The sequence below is a fragment of the Pan paniscus genome, chromosome Y (assembly GCF_029289425.2).
Source record: "Pan paniscus chromosome Y, NHGRI_mPanPan1-v2.0_pri, whole genome shotgun sequence".
NCBI lineage: Eukaryota > Metazoa > Chordata > Mammalia > Primates > Hominidae > Pan > Pan paniscus.
In genome coordinates, this window is record NC_073273.2 from 23461705 (window position 1) to 23478886 (window position 17182).

The following is a 17182-nucleotide window of genomic DNA, read 5'->3' on the forward strand; positions in this document are numbered from 1 at the left end:
AAGTAGCTTTTTCCAATTCTGTGAAGAAAGTCATTGGTAGCTTGATGGGGATGGAAAAGGGATCTAGAACTAGAAATACCATTTGACCCAGCGATCGTATTACTGGGTATATACCCAAAGGACTATAAATCATGCTGCTATAAAGACACATGCACATGTATATTTATTGTGGCACTATTCACAATAGCAAAGTCTTGGAACCAATTCAAATGTCCAACAATGATAGACTGGATTAAGAAAATGTGACACGTATACACCATGGAATACTATGCAGCCATAAAAAATGATGAGTTCATGTCCTTTGTAGGGACATGGATGAAATTGGAAATCATCATTCTCAGTAAACTATCACAAGGACAAAAAACCAAACACCACATGTTCTCACTCATAGGTGGGTATTGAACAATGAGAACACATGGACACAGGAAGGGGAACATCACACTCTGGGAACTGTTGTGGGGTGGGGGAGGGGGCAGGGATAGCATTAGGAGATAATATGTAGTGCTAGATGACAAGTTAATGGGTGTAGCACACCAGCATGGCACATGTATACATATGTAACTAACCTGCACATTGTGCGCATGTCCCCTAAAATTTAAAGTATAATAATAATAATAATAATAATAATAATAATAATAATAATAATAAATAAACTCACCAGTTACCAGGGGATGGGGGAGGCCAAGCCAGAATGACTTCTTTACCCTGCCGACTCTGGGAAGCCCGGCCCCTTGTGATCCATTGCAAAGCGAGAGTCACCTCATATTTGGAAAATGGATGCACTCCCAAGTTCAGTGGAGGGATGTGGCATGTAGGATGAAGGACTCTCTTCCTTCTGATTCGGTCTGCATAGTGGGGCCTAGGGTTGGAGCTCTCTCTGTGCGGACTGCCGACTCCCTCTACCTTGGGTTCCATCGACCCCAGCCTGGGACATGGGCCTTGGCAGATTCTGGCCCTTCCTGGCCCTTACATCGCTGTCAGAAACCCCATCTCGTGCTTGGATGCCCCAGTGACTGTGGCTCGTGCCTTTCTGGAAACACTGGAAATCTCTCCTCTATGCATGGTCACCTAAAACCCCAGGAGCTCAGGACAAGGGCCGCCATCCACCTCACTGCTTTCAGAAGAGAATGCTGAGAGTCTCTTACAGACTGTCTCTTGACTTGAGTTCTTCATGAGTGTGTGGTTAAGATGTAATGAGACCAGATGTATTAACTCAGGCAGGGTGCTGGTGGCTCACGTCTGTACTCCCAACATTTTGGGAGGCTGAGGCTGTAGGATCCCTTGAGGAATTGCCTAACCCTGAGGACCTTGAGGCTGCAGTGAGTGAGCCATAATGGTGTCACTGCACTCCAGTCTCGGCAAAAGACAGAGTGAGGCCCTGTCACAGGCCGGCCGGCAGGCAGGCGGAAAGACAACAGCTGTATTATGTTCTTCTCAGGGTAGGAAGTAAAAATTACAGAATACAGCACTTATTTTATTTTATTTTTGGACAGAGTTTCACTCTTGTTGCCCACGCTGGGGTGTAACAGCACCGTCATGGCTCACCGCAACCTCCTCCTGCCGTGTTCAAGCAATTCTCCTGCTTCAGTCTCCTGAGTAGCTGGGATTACAGGCATGTGCTACCACACCCGGCTGATTTTGTATTGTTAGTAGAGACGGCATTTCTCTATGTGGGTCATGCGGGTCTCAAACTGGCAACCTCAGGTGATCTGCCCACCTTGGCCTCCCAAAGGGCTGGGATGACAGGAGTGAACAATTGCACCCGCCCGGCTACGTTTTTTTTTTTTTAATTTTTCAATTTTAATCTATTCATTTTTCTTATTATTTTTTGAGATGGAGTCTCGCTCTCTTGCCCAGACTGGAGTGCAGTGGCGTGATGTCGGCTCACTGCAAGCTCTGCCTCCTGGGTTCATGCCATTCTCCTGTCTCAGCCTCCCAAGAAGCTGGGACTACAGGCGCCCGCCACCACACCTGGCTAATTTTTTGTATTTTGAGTAGAGACGGGGTTCTTGTGGTAGCCAGGATGGTCTCTATCTCTTGACCTCCGTGATCCGCCTGCCTCGGCCTCCCAAAGTGCTGGCATTACAGGCGTGAGCCACCGCGACCGGCCTATTTATCTATTTATTAACTTGTGTCCAGGTTAGGAAACCAGGTAGTTTTTGTATTTTTTTAGAGACAAAATACAAGGTTTCACCATGTTGCCAGGGCTCCGGATCGAGGGATCCACCTTCCCTTGCTCCTAAAGGGCGGGGATGACAGGCGTGAGCCTACCGCGCCTGGCTCCCCCTTCCCACCTCCAGCTTATCCCTCAGGTGCCTGAGGCCCAGCGGTGGTGTGTGGTTCCCACCCCCAGCGCCCCGTCCTCCAGTCACCGCCGCGGTGTCTGCAAGTGGGTCCTAAGGGAGCTCGTTGGTGTGGGGGTTGAGGCGGTAGAGGGAGACGTGCCCCTCCCATGCAGGGAAGGGCTCCGCCTGGTCTGGCAAACTCAGGTCCAGTGCTCCCCTCTGGTGGGTGCGCGCCGGCTGTGTGAGCGATCGCGGTGGGCTTGGGCAGGCGACGCGTGCGCCGGCCGGCCGCCGAGGGGCTACCGTTCTGCCTCCGACAGGTTGTGTGTGGGTTTACTTGGAGGTGCTTTGCCTGGGAGAAAGGAGGCGGGTGGACGGGGGGCTGGGGGGCCCTTGCGGGATTGCGCGCACGCGCATTGGCCAGGACCCCCGCCCAGACCGCGAAGGCTGAAGGTTCCCACACGCAGAATTTACCTGGTATGCAGGCCCCCTCCCTTCCCCAGGCGTCCCTGAGCACCTCTGCGGGCCTGACGAGGGGCGACTGGGGGTAGGGAGTGTGACCCACCCTCAGTGAGAAAGCCTTCTGTAGCGATCTGAGAGGTGTGCATTTGGGGTACGGGATCCCCCGGCCTGCCGCCTCTCTCTGCGTTATGGTAGCGCTGCCATAGCGACTCGCTTGCAGAGAACCCTCCTCGGCTTCCCCCTCGACGGGGTGAGGGGGGGAGATGGAGGGTTCCACCGGCCTCCGCGGTGGGGACCGAGGGCGGCTCGTCGCCTACTGTGTAGCCCCCACCTCCCCCTTTCCAGACGGGGGAGGATCCCGCCGGTCGGTGCCGGCGTCCTAGCGGTTGGGAGGCTGCGCAAGCAGTGGCTGTGCCTGGCATTCCGTCCGGCGCATGACCCGCTCCACTGTGAGCCGGCTCTCCGCCCGCTCCCCTGGGGAGCAGCGACCAGTGCGGATGACCGTGTTTGCGTGGTACGGGGTTGGGCCACCTGGCCCTAGGAAGCATCCCAAGTGGGGGCCACGCCGGTCTCCCGGAGCTTGACCGGGTCGGAGGATGGACGAGAAATGAGCAACGTGGCCCTGGCGTTGGGTTTGTGGCTGAGGTCGCTTTGGGGTCCCGATGGCGGGAACCAGGGCTCGTGAGGCGGGTCTCGGTGGGTGCCGAGGGCCATCTGGCGTCCTAGGCGGAGTGCCGAGGGACCTCCCTCGTGTCTGTGGCGGTGGGATCCCATGGCCGCGTTTTCCTGGTGGCCCGGCCATGCCTGAGGTTTCTCCCCGAGCCGCCCCTCTGTGGGCTCCCGGGTGACCTTGCCCTCGCGGTCCCTGGTCTTTCCTGTCTGTGCCCCCCACCCCAACTGCGGATCCTCTCTCCCTGAGCGGCTCACCCGCTTAGGCTGTGGTTGCCCCGTCTGGGACCAAACCCGGCTCCGCCTTGTGGGGCGCTGCCGGGGGCCACTGGTTGGCCCTTTGTTCGTGTCCCCGGGTGCGCGCCTTCGGGACCAGGTCGGCGGCTCCCCGCGTGGGTCTGGTGGGCGCCCGGAGGGTTTGGAGTCGGCCTGCGCCGCGTGCAGGAAAGAGGGTTCCGGGGGCTGGCCGTGACGGCGGCGGCGATGGGGGAGCCGCGGGCCCGCCGAAGGCCAGTCGACCGCTCCTGGTACCGCGCAGGGTCGCCTTCGTGCTCGGAGGCCGCTGGTGGTGAGACCCTGGGCACTACAGTCCGCCTCTGGTTCGCTGCCCAAACATCGGGGCCGCCCCGTGCCCGCCGTGCACGAGCGGCTGCTGGTTCCTCACAGCTGCCACGCACGGGTTGGGCGGTCTGCCTCCTCGCACGTTGGTGCGAAGGGTTGGGAGTGGTGAGCAGGTCGGGGATGTGTCATGTGGGTGTATGGGATGTCCGGTTCGCCGCGCCACCGCCCCCCTCCCACCGCCCCGCCTTGCTTCCCTCCCTCCCACATACCCCGTTGCCTGCCCTGCCATGCCCATCCTCATGACCTGGACTCCGGGCTCATCCTCGTGAGGCCCGGAGGCCGCTTTCTACTTACATGGTTGATCCTACCAGCACCATATGCTTGTCTCAAAGATTAAGCCATACATGTCTAAGTAGGCAGGGCCGGTCCGGGAAACTGTGAATGGCTCATTAAATCAGTTATGGTTCTTTTGGTCACTCGCTCCTCTCCTAATTGGAAAACTGTGGTAATTCTAAAGCTAATACATGCCAAAGGGCGCTGACCTCCTTCGCGGGGAAGATGCGTGTATTTATCAGATCAAAACCAACCCAGTCAGCCCCTCTCCAGCCCCGGCCGGAGGGTCAGGTGCCACCAGCTTTTGTGACTCTAGATAACCTCAGGCCAATGGCATGCCCCCAGTGGCAGCGACGACCCATTCGAAAATCTGCCTTATCAACTTTCGATGGTAGTTGCTGTGCCTACCACGGTGACCATGGGTGATGGGGAATCAGAGTTCGACTCTGAAGAGGGAGCCTGAGAAACAGCTACCACATTCAAGGAAGGCAGCAGGTGCAAAAATTACCCACTCCCGACCCGGGGAGGTAGTGACGAAAAATAACAATACAGGACTCTTTCGAGGCCCTGTAATTGAAATGAGTCTACTTTAAATCCTTTAGGAGGATCCATTGGAGGGCAAGTCTGGAGCCAGCAGCCACAGTAATTCCAGCTCCAATAGCATATATTAAAGTTGTTTAAAAGCCCGTAGTTAGATCTTGGGAGTGGGCGGGCAGGCTAGCCATGGCCCGTCCCCACCCCTTGCCTCTCAGCACCCCCTCGATGCTCTTAGCTGAGTGTCCCGTGGCCCAAAGCGTTTACTTTGAAAAAGTTAGAGTGTTCAAAGCAGGCCCGAGCCACCTAGATATCTCAGCTAGGAAAGATGGAATAGAACCTCGGTTCTTTTTTGTTGGTTTTCAGGACTGAGGCCATGATTAAGAGGGACGGCTGGGGGCATTCGTATTGTGCCACTAGAGGTGAAATTCTTGGACTGGTGCAGTTCTGACAAGAGCCAAAGCATTTGCCAAGAATGTTTTCATTAACCAAGAACGAAAGTCGGAGTTCCAAAGACGATCAGATACCGTCGTAGTTCCGACCATAAACAATGCCGACTGGTGATGCCGCGGCGTTATTTCCATGACCCGCTGGGCAGCTTCCCAGAAACCAAAGTCTTTGGATTTTTGGGTTCCCAGGTGAGTATGGTTGCAAAGCTGAAACTTAAAGGAATTGGTGGAAGGGCACCACAAGGAGTGGAGCCTGCAGCTTAATTTGACTCAACATGGGAAACCTCACCCGGCCTGGACATGGACAGGATTGACAGATTGATAGGTCTTTCTTGATTCCATGGGTGGTGGTGCATGGCCTTAGTTGGTGGAGTGATTTGTCTGGTTAATTCTGATAATGAAGGAGACTCTGGCATGCTAACTAGTTACACGACCCCCAAGCGGTCAGCATCCCCCAACTTCTTAGAGGGATAAGTGGCATTTAGCCACCCGAGATTGAGAAATAACAGGTCTGTGATGCCCTTAGATGTCCGGGGCTGCACGCGTGCTGCACTGACTGGCTCAGCGTGTGCCTACCGTATGTGGCAGACGCGGGTAACCTGTTGAACACCATTGGTGATGGTGATCGGGGATTGCAATTATTCCCCATGAATGACGAATTCCCAGTAAGTGCAGGTCATAGACTTGCGTGAAGTCCCTACCCTTTGTACACACTGCCAGTCACTACTACTGATTGGATGGTTCAGTGAGGCCCTTGGATCGGCCCCGCCAGGTCAGCCCACTGCCCTGGTGGAGCACTGAGAAGACAGTCGAACTTGACTATCTAGAGGAAGTAAAAGTCATAACAAAATTTCCATAGTTGAACATGTCGAGGGATCATTAACGGAGAAGAGCAAAGCTGCAGAGGCGCCACTGCGTCCTTCCTTCTTGGCTGACTGTGTTCCCCATGTGGCATGTGTGCTGGCGGGAGGGAGAGAGAGGGTAGACAGAGACACACGTGCTGGGATGAAACTGTGTGTGCGTGTCGGGGGGCAGGCTGGATGGCTCACCGGCCTGGTGAGCAGCGGGGAACTGTCCCCTGCCGTGGCCCCCACGTGTGTGTCGGCGGGCGCGGGGGTGGTTCTCGGCATCACGACGAGTTGTGGGTCTCTGTGTCCTCCCTGCCGGGGCTGTCATCCCTCCCTGTCCTGCCGGCTCAGCCCCATCCCACCTGCTCCCGTTGGGGCCGGCCGGGTTCGCATCGCTGCCACTGCCACCATCATTGCCTCTGCCACACCGCGCCACCTGGCCCGACCTGGCCCACTGGCTCTCCCCAGCCTTCCCACTAGGGCTTCTTGAGGGTAGGGGGCTGGACGCCAGCCCTCCACTCCTCATCCGCCTCCACCATCCAGGTACCCAGCACTTTCTAGTGCGGAGGTTTAAGGACCCCTTGGGGGGGGGGTCACCTGTCCACCCGTGGGTTGGGTGCTGTGGGCCCACGGGGGAGTCCGTTTGGGAGGGGTCTGCCCCTCCCTCACCTCCACTGCTGACTCCGTCTCCCCAGCTGCCGGGGCCGTGCTGCACTTGCGTGTCACTGCTGATGCCGGTGGGGGCTGTACCCAGTGGCCATCGTGCTGTCGCATGTGTGCCACGCATGTGGCGTATGCCCTGTGCTGTGGGGGCAGGAACCCCCGGGAGCCTGTGGGGTGGTGGCAGCATTTGTCCCTCTCACTCCCGTGGACGGCACCACCTCCCCGTGTTGTGAAACCTTCCAACCCCTCTCTGGAGTCTCGTCCCATTGCTGTCTGACTGGCCGGCCTGAGGTAACCCCTCTGGGGGAGGTGCTGTGCCAGGAGGGCCTCCCATTGTTGGGAGCGCCCTTGCCAAATCGACCTTGTATGACTTTTAGCGGTGGATCACTTGGCTCCTGCGTTGATGAAGAATGCAGCTAGCTGTGAGAATTAATGTGAATTGCAGGACACATTGATCATCGACACTTCGAACGCACTTGCGGCCCGGGTTCCTCCCAGGGCTATGCCTGTCTGAGCTTTGCTTGCCAATCATTAGCCCCTGGGGGTGCCTCCGGGCTCCTTGGGGTGCACAGCTGGGGGTTCCATGGCAGGGCCCGTGGGGACCTCCATCCCCCCAAGTGCAGACCCGGCGACATCTGCCCTCCTCTCCTGCCATGCCTGCCCCTTCCCCCCCACCCCCACTGCAGGCCCTGTGTGGTCACGCGTTGGGTGGCGTGGGGGAAGAGGGGCTCCTGGCTGTGAGGAAGAGAGAGAGGTTGGAGCCATCACCTGCAAAAACACAGAGGGAAGAGAGACCGCTGGTGTTGAGTTCCTGTGGCCACCACCGCGGTCCTGTTTCTTCCCTCAGGGGCTCCCTCGTGCCTCACACAGCTCGTGGTGCAGGGTTTGTTGGTGCTGGTGGGATGGATGGTCCTGTGCGATCATTGTCGTTGCGCATCATCGGTGGTGGAGGTTTGTTGGGCGGGGAGGATGGCAAGTAGGAAGGGTCCACTGGGGAGACGGTGGGGGAGCATGTCCCAGTTGCCTTAATTTGCTGCCCACCCCTGGTGGCAGCCCGGCGACCGGCCGACCGCCGCTCCAGCGCCCCTCCTCCCCATCACCCCTCCCAGGCACCATCCTCTTCTCCTGCCTGCCCCCCACCTGCCTGGCTTGTGACGTGGTGTGTCCGGGGCCAGAAGCCCACCAAGCGGCCCATCTGGCAGCGCTCATGGCCATGGTCCTGGGGTTCATTTGCCCCTGGTGGTGATCCCCTGGATGCTACAGTGTCATACGCCATCAGGTGCCCACCTCCTGCTCTTGGCTGCGCGGTGCCTGGCACCCCGTCCAGAGCTTTGATGTCAGGGCGGGTTGGTGCTGCCACATCCTCGGACCTGTCCCCCACCTACATTTAGTACGTAGGCAATCCCATGTAACTTATCAAAGCTAGCAAGTCCCTAGAGTTGGTGCAGCCACTGTAGGGTTGGCCTCCCAGTAGCATCATTAACATCAATTGTAATTGGTAGGCAATCACGTAGTTTCACATTTCATTACCTGAGTTATACAAATGTGTAAAAAAATACAGTTTTAATAAAAGGGAGTAAAGGATAATAAGAGTAATATTCACAATCTCTAGTTGGAAGACGTAGTGTTTTCTCACAAATGATGCATTCCTGGAGCAAGGTCATTTTGTGTTTGGTTTGTTAAATATCTATTTCCATTTTGACAAACCACTGGAAAATCCCAGCTTCACAAGAACTCTCCATGAGAATGATCACACAAAAGAACACCCATAACACAAAATCAAAACAAGGGTGGTCCAGGATTCACATTAAAGACTCATTACCAAATTTTCTTAGAAGAGGTAAAGAACACAAAGTTACTTTTATGTGACGGAAAACAGAGAGAAAGAGTAAATAGAAAAATAAATGTTATGCAACAACAGTGAAAACCAAGCTATGGAAAAAAATGAATGGAATTGTTTTGTTTGGTATTGATTTCCTATCCTGATATCAGAAAGTACAGGAAAGAACAAAGCAAATTTTTTTGAGACAAATAGAACATAAAACAGATGAATGTTAAAGACTATTTTACAGTGCTAACAAAACTATCTGTGACTTGTTTTTTCCCTTTAAAAATTCGAGTTTGCACAATTACATTTATATAAATTATTGAAATAAAATTGTAAAGATGGAGAACAGACTATGGGGTTGCCAAGGGGAAGGGGTGGAGGAAAACGTGTCAGAGTGTCAGCAAAGATTGCAAGTTGGAGCCTTGTGGTGAGGCTACGGTTCTGTATCTTGACTGTGGAAGTGGTAGTTACAGAGATCTACACCACATAAAAATGCACAGAACACACGCACACACATACACACATACAAAAATGAATGCATACAAAACGGTTGCGATCTGAGTAAGCTTTCTGAATTGTACCTATGTCAGTTTCCAGGTTTTGATAATGCTCTATGGCTACGCGAGATGCCACCACTGGAATTAGTGAAGAGTACCTAAGACATCCCTGGACATTTTACAACTTCCTGTGAATCTATAATTATTTCAAAAGAAACTTGAAAGTCATAGCAGACTTTCACTTCAAAGAGGAAAAAAACTGAAGATTAATGGAATTGTTGAAGAACATCAAATACTCAATAATCTGTATGAGAGCTGTATTCTGTCCATTCACAGCACAGCTGTCATTTAGCCTTTTCCTGACGTGCCCTGGAGGACTTGAGCTCCTCTTGGATTGCCAAGGCCAATAGTGTTTATTTGTTACTAAATTTGTACTGGACTACCAAAAAATGAAAAGTGATTGAATGATCATTTATAATAACAACAAGTAATTTTACTTATAAAGAGACAATAATGGTAACAGATTTAAATCTTTAGGGTAAAGAATAGGATCTTTGTAAGACAATATTGGCAAAATTTAAAGAGAAAATTAAGGAATCAGAAACATAAGTAGTTCAGTATTGTGAAAAAATTCTTGATCTGAGAAGCAAAAGAACAGTATTTCTGTTTTGCGTTTCTCTCCAAACCTGATGAATCACCTTAGGTGTGTTTTGCTTCTGCGCCAAAGCTGCTGAATCACCTTAGACAATGCATGCCCTTTCCCTGAATATGTTTTCTTTTCTGCAAAATAAAGTGAGATAGATCATCTCCAAGGTCCCCCAAATATTCACATTTTCACCTCCACATGAACTTCAGTTGAATTCCTAATTTCAGTGTGGATAATACATGTGTGCTGCACCACAAGCAGTATGTCTAAACTCTCATGTTGGTCCTAAAAACTAATTATGAACAGTTTGGAAATTCTGTTGTTGTAGAATCTGCAAAGGGATATTTGTGAGTGCTTTGAGGCCATGGTGAAAAAGAAATACCTTCACATAAAAACTCTAAAGAAGGTTTTGGAGGAACTGCTTTGTGATGTCTGCATTCATCTCACAGAGTTAAACATTTCATTCCTTTGATAAGTCTGGAAACTCAGTTCTTGTACAATCTGCAAAGTGATGTTTGTGAGTGCTTTGAGGTCTATGGTGAAAAAGGAAATATCTTCACATAAAAACTAGACAGAAGCTTTCTGAAAAACTACTTTGTGACATGTGCATTCATCTCACAGAGTTAAACCATTCTTTTGATTGAAAAGCTTGGAAATGGTGTTCTTGCAGAATCTGCAGAGGGATATTTGTGAGTGCTTTGAGGCCTATGGTGAAAAAGGAAATATCTTCACATAAAAACCAGAAAGAAGGCTTATGAGAAACTGCTTTGTGATGTGTGCATTCATCTCACAGAGGTAAAGGTTTATTTTCATTGAGCAGATTGGAAACTCTGTTCTTGTAGGATCCACAAAGGGATATTTGTGAGCAGTTTGAGGCCTATCGTGAAAAAGGAAATATCATCCCATGAAATCTTGACAGAAGTTTCTGAGAAACTTCCTGGTTATGTGTGCATTCATCTCACAGAGTTGAAATATTCTTTGGATTGGGCAGTTTGGAAACAGTATTTTTGTAGAATTTTCAAAGAGATATTTGTGAGCACTTGGAAGCCAATGGTGAAAAAGGAAATATCTTCACATAAAAACTAGACAGAAGCTTTCTGAGAAACTGTTTTGTGATGTGTGCATTCATCTCAGAGTTGAACCATTCTTTTGATTGAGTAGTTTGGTAACAGTCTTTTTGTAGAATCTGAAAAGGGATATTTGTGAGTGCTTTGAAGCCTATGGTGAAAAAGGAAATATCGTCACATAAAAAACTAGAAAGAAGGTTTTTGAGAAACTACTTTGTGATGTGTGAATGAATCTCACAGAGTTGAACCTTTCTATTGATTGAGCATTTTGGAAACAATCTTTTTGAAGAATCTGCAAAGGGATATTTGGGAACACTTTGAGGCCTATGGTGAAAACGTAAATATCTTCACATGAAAACTAGACAGAAGCTTTCTGAGACACATCTGTGTGATGTGTGCACTCATCTCACAGAGTTGAACCATTCCTTTGAGCAGTTCACAAAGAGTCTTTTTGTAGAATATGCAAGGGGATATTTGTGAGTGCTTTGAGGCCTATGGTGAAAAAGAAAATATCTTCACATAAAAACTAGACAGAAGGTTTCTGAGAAACTGCTCTACAATGTGTGCATTCATCTCACAGAGGTAAACATTTCTTTTCACGTAGCAGATGGGAAACTCTTTTCTTGTAGAACCTGCAAAGGGATATTTGTGAGAAGTTTGAGGCTTATGGTGAAAAAGGAAATATCATCGCATAAAAACGTGACAGAATTTTCTGAGAAAATTCCTAGCTATGTGTGCATTCACCTCAGAGAGTTGAATGATTCTTTTGATTAAGAAGTTTGGAAAGAGTATTTTTGTAGAATCAGCAAAGGGATATTTTTCAGCTCTCTGAGCCTTATGGTGAAAAAGGAAATATCTTCAATAAAAACTATAAGAATGTTTCTGAGAAGCTGTTTTGCAAGGTGTGCATTCAACTCACAGAGATAAAACTTTCTATTCTTTGATGAGTCTGGAAACTCTATTCTTGTACAATCTGCAATGGGATATTTGTGAGAAGCTTGAGGCCTATGGTGAAAAAGGAAATATCTTCACATAAAAACTAGACAGAAGATTTCAGAGAAACGTCTTTGTGATATGTGCATTCATCTCACAGAGTTGAATCATTCTTTTGAATGAGAAGTTTGGAAACAGTCTTTTCAGAGAATCTGCAAAGGCATATTTTGAGCATGTTGATAGGTATGGTGAAAAGGGAAATATCTTTACATAAAAACTGGACAGAAGCTTTCTGAGAAACTTATTTGTGATGTGTGCATTCATTTTACGGTGTTGAACCTTTCTTTTGATTGAGCAGTTTGGAAAGAGTCCTTTTCTATAATTTTCTAGAATCTGCAGAGGGATATATGTGAGCCCTTTATGGCCTAAGTTGAAATAGGAAATATATTCACATAGAAACTAGACAGAAGCATTCTGAGAAACTGCTTTGTGAAGTGTGCTTTCATCTCACAGAGTTGAACCTCCCTTTTGATTGAAGAGTCTGGAAACAGTCTTTCTGTAGAATATGCAAATGGATATTTGGAGTGCTTTGAGGCCTATGGTGAAAAAGGAAATATCCTCACATAAAAACTAGACAGAAGAATTCTGAGAAACTTCTTTGTGATGTATGCATTCATCTCACAGAGTTGAACCTTTCTTCTGATTGAGGAGTTTCAAAACAGTCCTTTTGTAGAATCTGCAAGGGGATATTTGTGAGCCCATTGAGGCCTACGGTGAAATAGGAAATATCTTCACATAAAAACTAGTCAGAAGATTTCTGAGAAACTTCTTTGTGATGTGTGCTTTCAACCCACAGAGTTGAGCCTTTCTTTTGATTGAGCAGTTTGGAAACACACTTTTTGTAAAATCTGCAAATGGATATTTGAAGCACTTTGAGGACAATGGTGAAAAAGGAAATATCTTCATATAAAAACTAGAAAGCAACATTCTATGAAACTTCTTTGTGATGTGTTCTTTCATTTCACAGAGTTGAACCTTTCTATTCATTGAGGAGATCAGAAACCATCTTTTTGTAGATTCTGCATATGGATATTTGGAGCAGTTTGAAGACTTGCTGAGAAAGGAAATATCTTCACATAAAAACTAGACAGAAGCATTCTGAGAAACTTCTTGGTGACATGTGCATTTACCACACAGAGTTGAACCTTTCTTTTGATTGAACAGCTTGGAAACAATCTTTATATAGTATCTCCAGGGGATGTTTGAGAGTGGTTTGAGGCTTATGGTGAAAAAGGAAATATATTCACATAAAAACTAGACTGAAGCTTTCTGAGAAACTTCTTTGTGATGTATGAATTCATCTCACAGTGTTGAATCTTTCGTTGGATTGAGCAGTTTGGAAAAAATCCTTTTGTAGAATCTGCAAAGGTATATTTCTGAGCCCATTGAGGCCTATGGTGAAATATGAAATATCTTCCCATAAAAACTAGACTGAAGGTTTCTAAGAAACTCCTTTGTGATCTGTGCTTCCATCTCACAGAGTTGAACCTCTCTTTGGATTGAGCAGTTTGGAAATACTCTTTTTGTAGAATCTGCAAATGGATATTTGGAGCACTTTGAGGCCCATGGTAAAAAAGGAAATATCTTCACATAAAAACTAAATGGAAGCTTTCTGAGAAACTTTTTTGTGATGTGCACATTCATCTCACAGAGTTGAACAGTTCTTTTGATTGAGCAGTTAGAAATAGACTTTTCATAGAATCCACAAATGTATATTTGAAGCAGTTTTAGGTCTATGGTGAAAAAGGAAACTTCTTCACATAAAAACTAGACAGAAGCATTCTGAGAAACTTCTTTGTGATGAGAGCTTTCATCTCAGAGAGTTTAACCTTTCTTTTCATTGAGCAGTTTGGAAACAGTCTTTTTGTAGAATCTGCAAAGGGAATATTTGTGAGCCGTTTGAGGCATGTGGTGAAACAGTAAATGCCTTCACATAAAAACTAGATAGATGTATTTTGAGAAACCTCTTGGACGTTTGAATTCATCTCACAGAGTTGAACCTTTCTTTTCATTGAACAGTTTGGAAACAGTCTTTTTGTACAATCTGCAAAGGGATATTTCTGAGCCATTTGAGGCTTATGGTGAAAAAGAAATATCTTCCCACAAAAACTAGACAGAAGCATTCTTAGAAACTACTTTGTGATGTGTCCATTCATCTCACGGAGTTGAAACTTTCTTTTGATTGAGCAGTTTGGTAACAGCATTTTTGTAGCATCTGCAAAGATATATTTGTGAGCCCTTTATGGCCTATGGTGAAATAGGAAATATCTTCATATAAAAACTAAACAGTAGCTTTCTGAGAAACTTCTCTGTGATTTATGCTTTCGTCTCACAGAGTTGAATATTTCCTTCAATTAAGCAGGTTGGAAGCAGTGTTTTGTACAATCTGCAAATGGATATTTGCAGCCCTTTGAGGCCTATGGTGAAAAGGGAAATATCTTCACATAAAAATTAGATGGAAGCATTCTGAGAAACTTCTTGGTGATGTTTGCATTCATCTCACACAGTTGAACATTTCTTTGATTGAAGATTTGGAAAAAGTCTTTTTGTAAAATCTACAAAGGGATAATTGTGAAGCCTTTGAGGCCAATGGTGAAGTAGGAAATATCTTCATATAAAAACTACACAGAAACATTCTGAGAAACTTTTTTGTGATGGGTGCATTCATCTCACAGAGTTGAAGCTTTCTTTTGCTAGAGCAGTTTGGAAACAGTCCTTTGTAGAATCCCCAAAGGGACAATTCTGAGCCATTGAGGCCTTTGGTGATATAGGAAATATCTTCACATAAAAGCTAGACAGAAGCTTTCTGAGAAACTACTTTTAAATAAGTGCTTTCTTCTTAAGGAGTTGAGCATTTCTTTTGACTGAGCAGTTTGGAAATACTCTTTTTGCAGAATCTGCAAATGGATAATTGAAGCGCTTTGAGGCCTATGGTGAAAAAGGAAATATCTTCACATAAAAACTAAACAGAAGCTTTCTGATAAACTACTTTGTAATGCATGCATTCATCTCACAGTGTTGAAACTTTCTTTGGATTGAGCAGTTTGTAAATGTCTTTTTGTAGAATCTGCAAATGGATATCTGTAGTGCTTTGAGGCCTATGGTGAAAAAGGAAATATTTTCACAGAAAACCAGACAGAAGCATTCTGAGAAACTTCCTTATGATGTGTTCTTTCTTCTCACAGAGTAGAAGCTTTCTTTTGATTGAGCAGATTGGAAACAGTCTTTTTGTACTGTCTGCAGAGGGATATATCAGAGTGTTTTCAGGCCCATGGAGATAAATAAATATCTTCACACAAAAACTAGACAGAAGCATTCTGAAAAACTTCTTCATAATGTGTGCATTCATCACACGTATTTGAACCTTTCTTCTGATTAAGCAGTTTGGAAACGGTCCTTTTGTAGAACCTCAATAGCGCAAAGAGCCTTCTGAAACTTCCCATTCTGAGGCTTCAGGGGTTTCAGAGGCTCCATGATGAAGTTTATGTTCAGGTGTTCGAAGCAACCTTGTGAGAAATTACTGGAGTTTTATAGTTACCTATGAAGCAATCCTCCATGAGAAGAAACTGGGCGTGGTGGCTAATGAGAGAGAGACAGGACCTTTATTTTTTATGGAAAAAACAGCTGTCTCTGATATCTAGGGCAACCTGGTCTTTGACAGGGAGAAGACTAAAGAAATCAACTTGGTGATATGAAGAGTTCTCTCAACTCCTTAAATTTAAGGAGTCTACATACACTAGCTAGTAATCAACATAAGCATGGGACCAGAAATCAGTGAATCTAGCATTGAAAGAGTAAAGGCCTCCAGAGAGTGGAAGTACTATATATATATTTATGTGTGTATATATATATATATATATTATATATATATATAAAATATATGTATATGTATGTGTGTATATATATACACACATACATATACATATATGTATATGTATATATAGACACATATATACATATGTGAATCAACATCATGAAAATGGCCATACTGCCCAAGGAAATTTACAGATACAATGCCATCCCCATCAAGCTACCAATGACTTTCTTCACAAAATTGGAAAAAACTACTTTAAAGTTCATATGGAAACAAAAAAGAGCCTGCAATGCCAAGTCAATCCTAAGCCAAAAGAACAAAGCTGGAGGCATCACACTACCAGCCTTCAAACTATACTACAAGGCTACAGTAACCAAAACAGCATGGTACTGGTACCAAAGCAGAGATATAGATCAATGGAACAGAACAGAGCCCTCAGAAATAATGCCGCATATCAACAACTATCTGATCTTTGATAAACCTGAGAAAAACAAGCATTGGGGAAGGGATTCCCTATTTAATAAATGGTGCTGGGAAAACTGGCTAGCCATATGTAGAAAGCTGAAAATAGATCCCTTCCTTACACCTTACACAAAAATAAATTCAAGATGGATTAAATACTTAAACATTAGACCTAAAACCATAAAAACCCTAGAAGAAAACCTAGGCATTACCATTCAGGACATAGGCCTGGACAAGGACTTCATGTCTAAAACACCAAAAGCAATGGCAACAGAAGAAAAAATTGACAAATGGGATCTAATTAAACTAAAGAGCTTCTACACGTCAAAATAAACTATCATCAGAGTGAACAGGCAACCTACAAAACGGGAGAAAATTTTCGCAACCTACTCATCTGACAAAGGGCTAATATCCAGAGTCTACAATGAACTCAAACAAATGTACAAGAAAAAAACAAACAACCTCATCAAAAAGTAGGCAAAGGACACGAACAGACACTTCTCAAAAGAAGACATTTATGCAGCCAAAAAACCATGAAAAAATGCTCACCATCACTGGCCATCAGAGAAATGCAAATCAAAACCACAATGAGATACCATCTCACACCAGTTAGAATGGCAATCATTAAAAAGTCAGGAAACAGCAGGTGCTGGAGAGGATGTGGAGAAATAGGAACACTTTTACACTGTTGGTGGGACTGTAAACTAGCTCAACCATTGTGGAAGTCAGTGTGGCGATTCCTCAGGGATCTAGACCTAGAAATACCACTTGACCCAGCCATCCCATTACTGGGTATATACCCAAAGGACTATAAATCATGCTGCTATAAAGACTCATGCACACTTGTGTTTATTGCGGCATTATTCACAATAGCAAAGACTTGGAACCAACCCAAATGTCCAACAATGATAGACTGGATTAAGAAAATGTGGCACATATTCACCATGGAATACTATGCAGCCATAAAAAATGATGAGTTCATGTCATTTGTAGGGACATGGATGAAATTGGAAATCATCATTCTCAGTAAACTATCACAAGAACAAACAACCAAACACCGCATACTCTCAG

General features: G+C 46.4%; 1 non-coding gene across 1 annotated transcript; it reads left to right on the top strand.

Annotated features, from left to right (window-relative positions):
• Positions 1 to 7172: 7172 nt before the first annotated feature.
• Positions 7173 to 7324, top strand: LOC129395801 (5.8S ribosomal RNA). The gene has a single exon (XR_008623014.1). It is a non-coding gene; the product is annotated as a 5.8S ribosomal RNA (ribosomal RNA).
• Positions 7325 to 17182: the final 9858 nt, after the last annotated feature.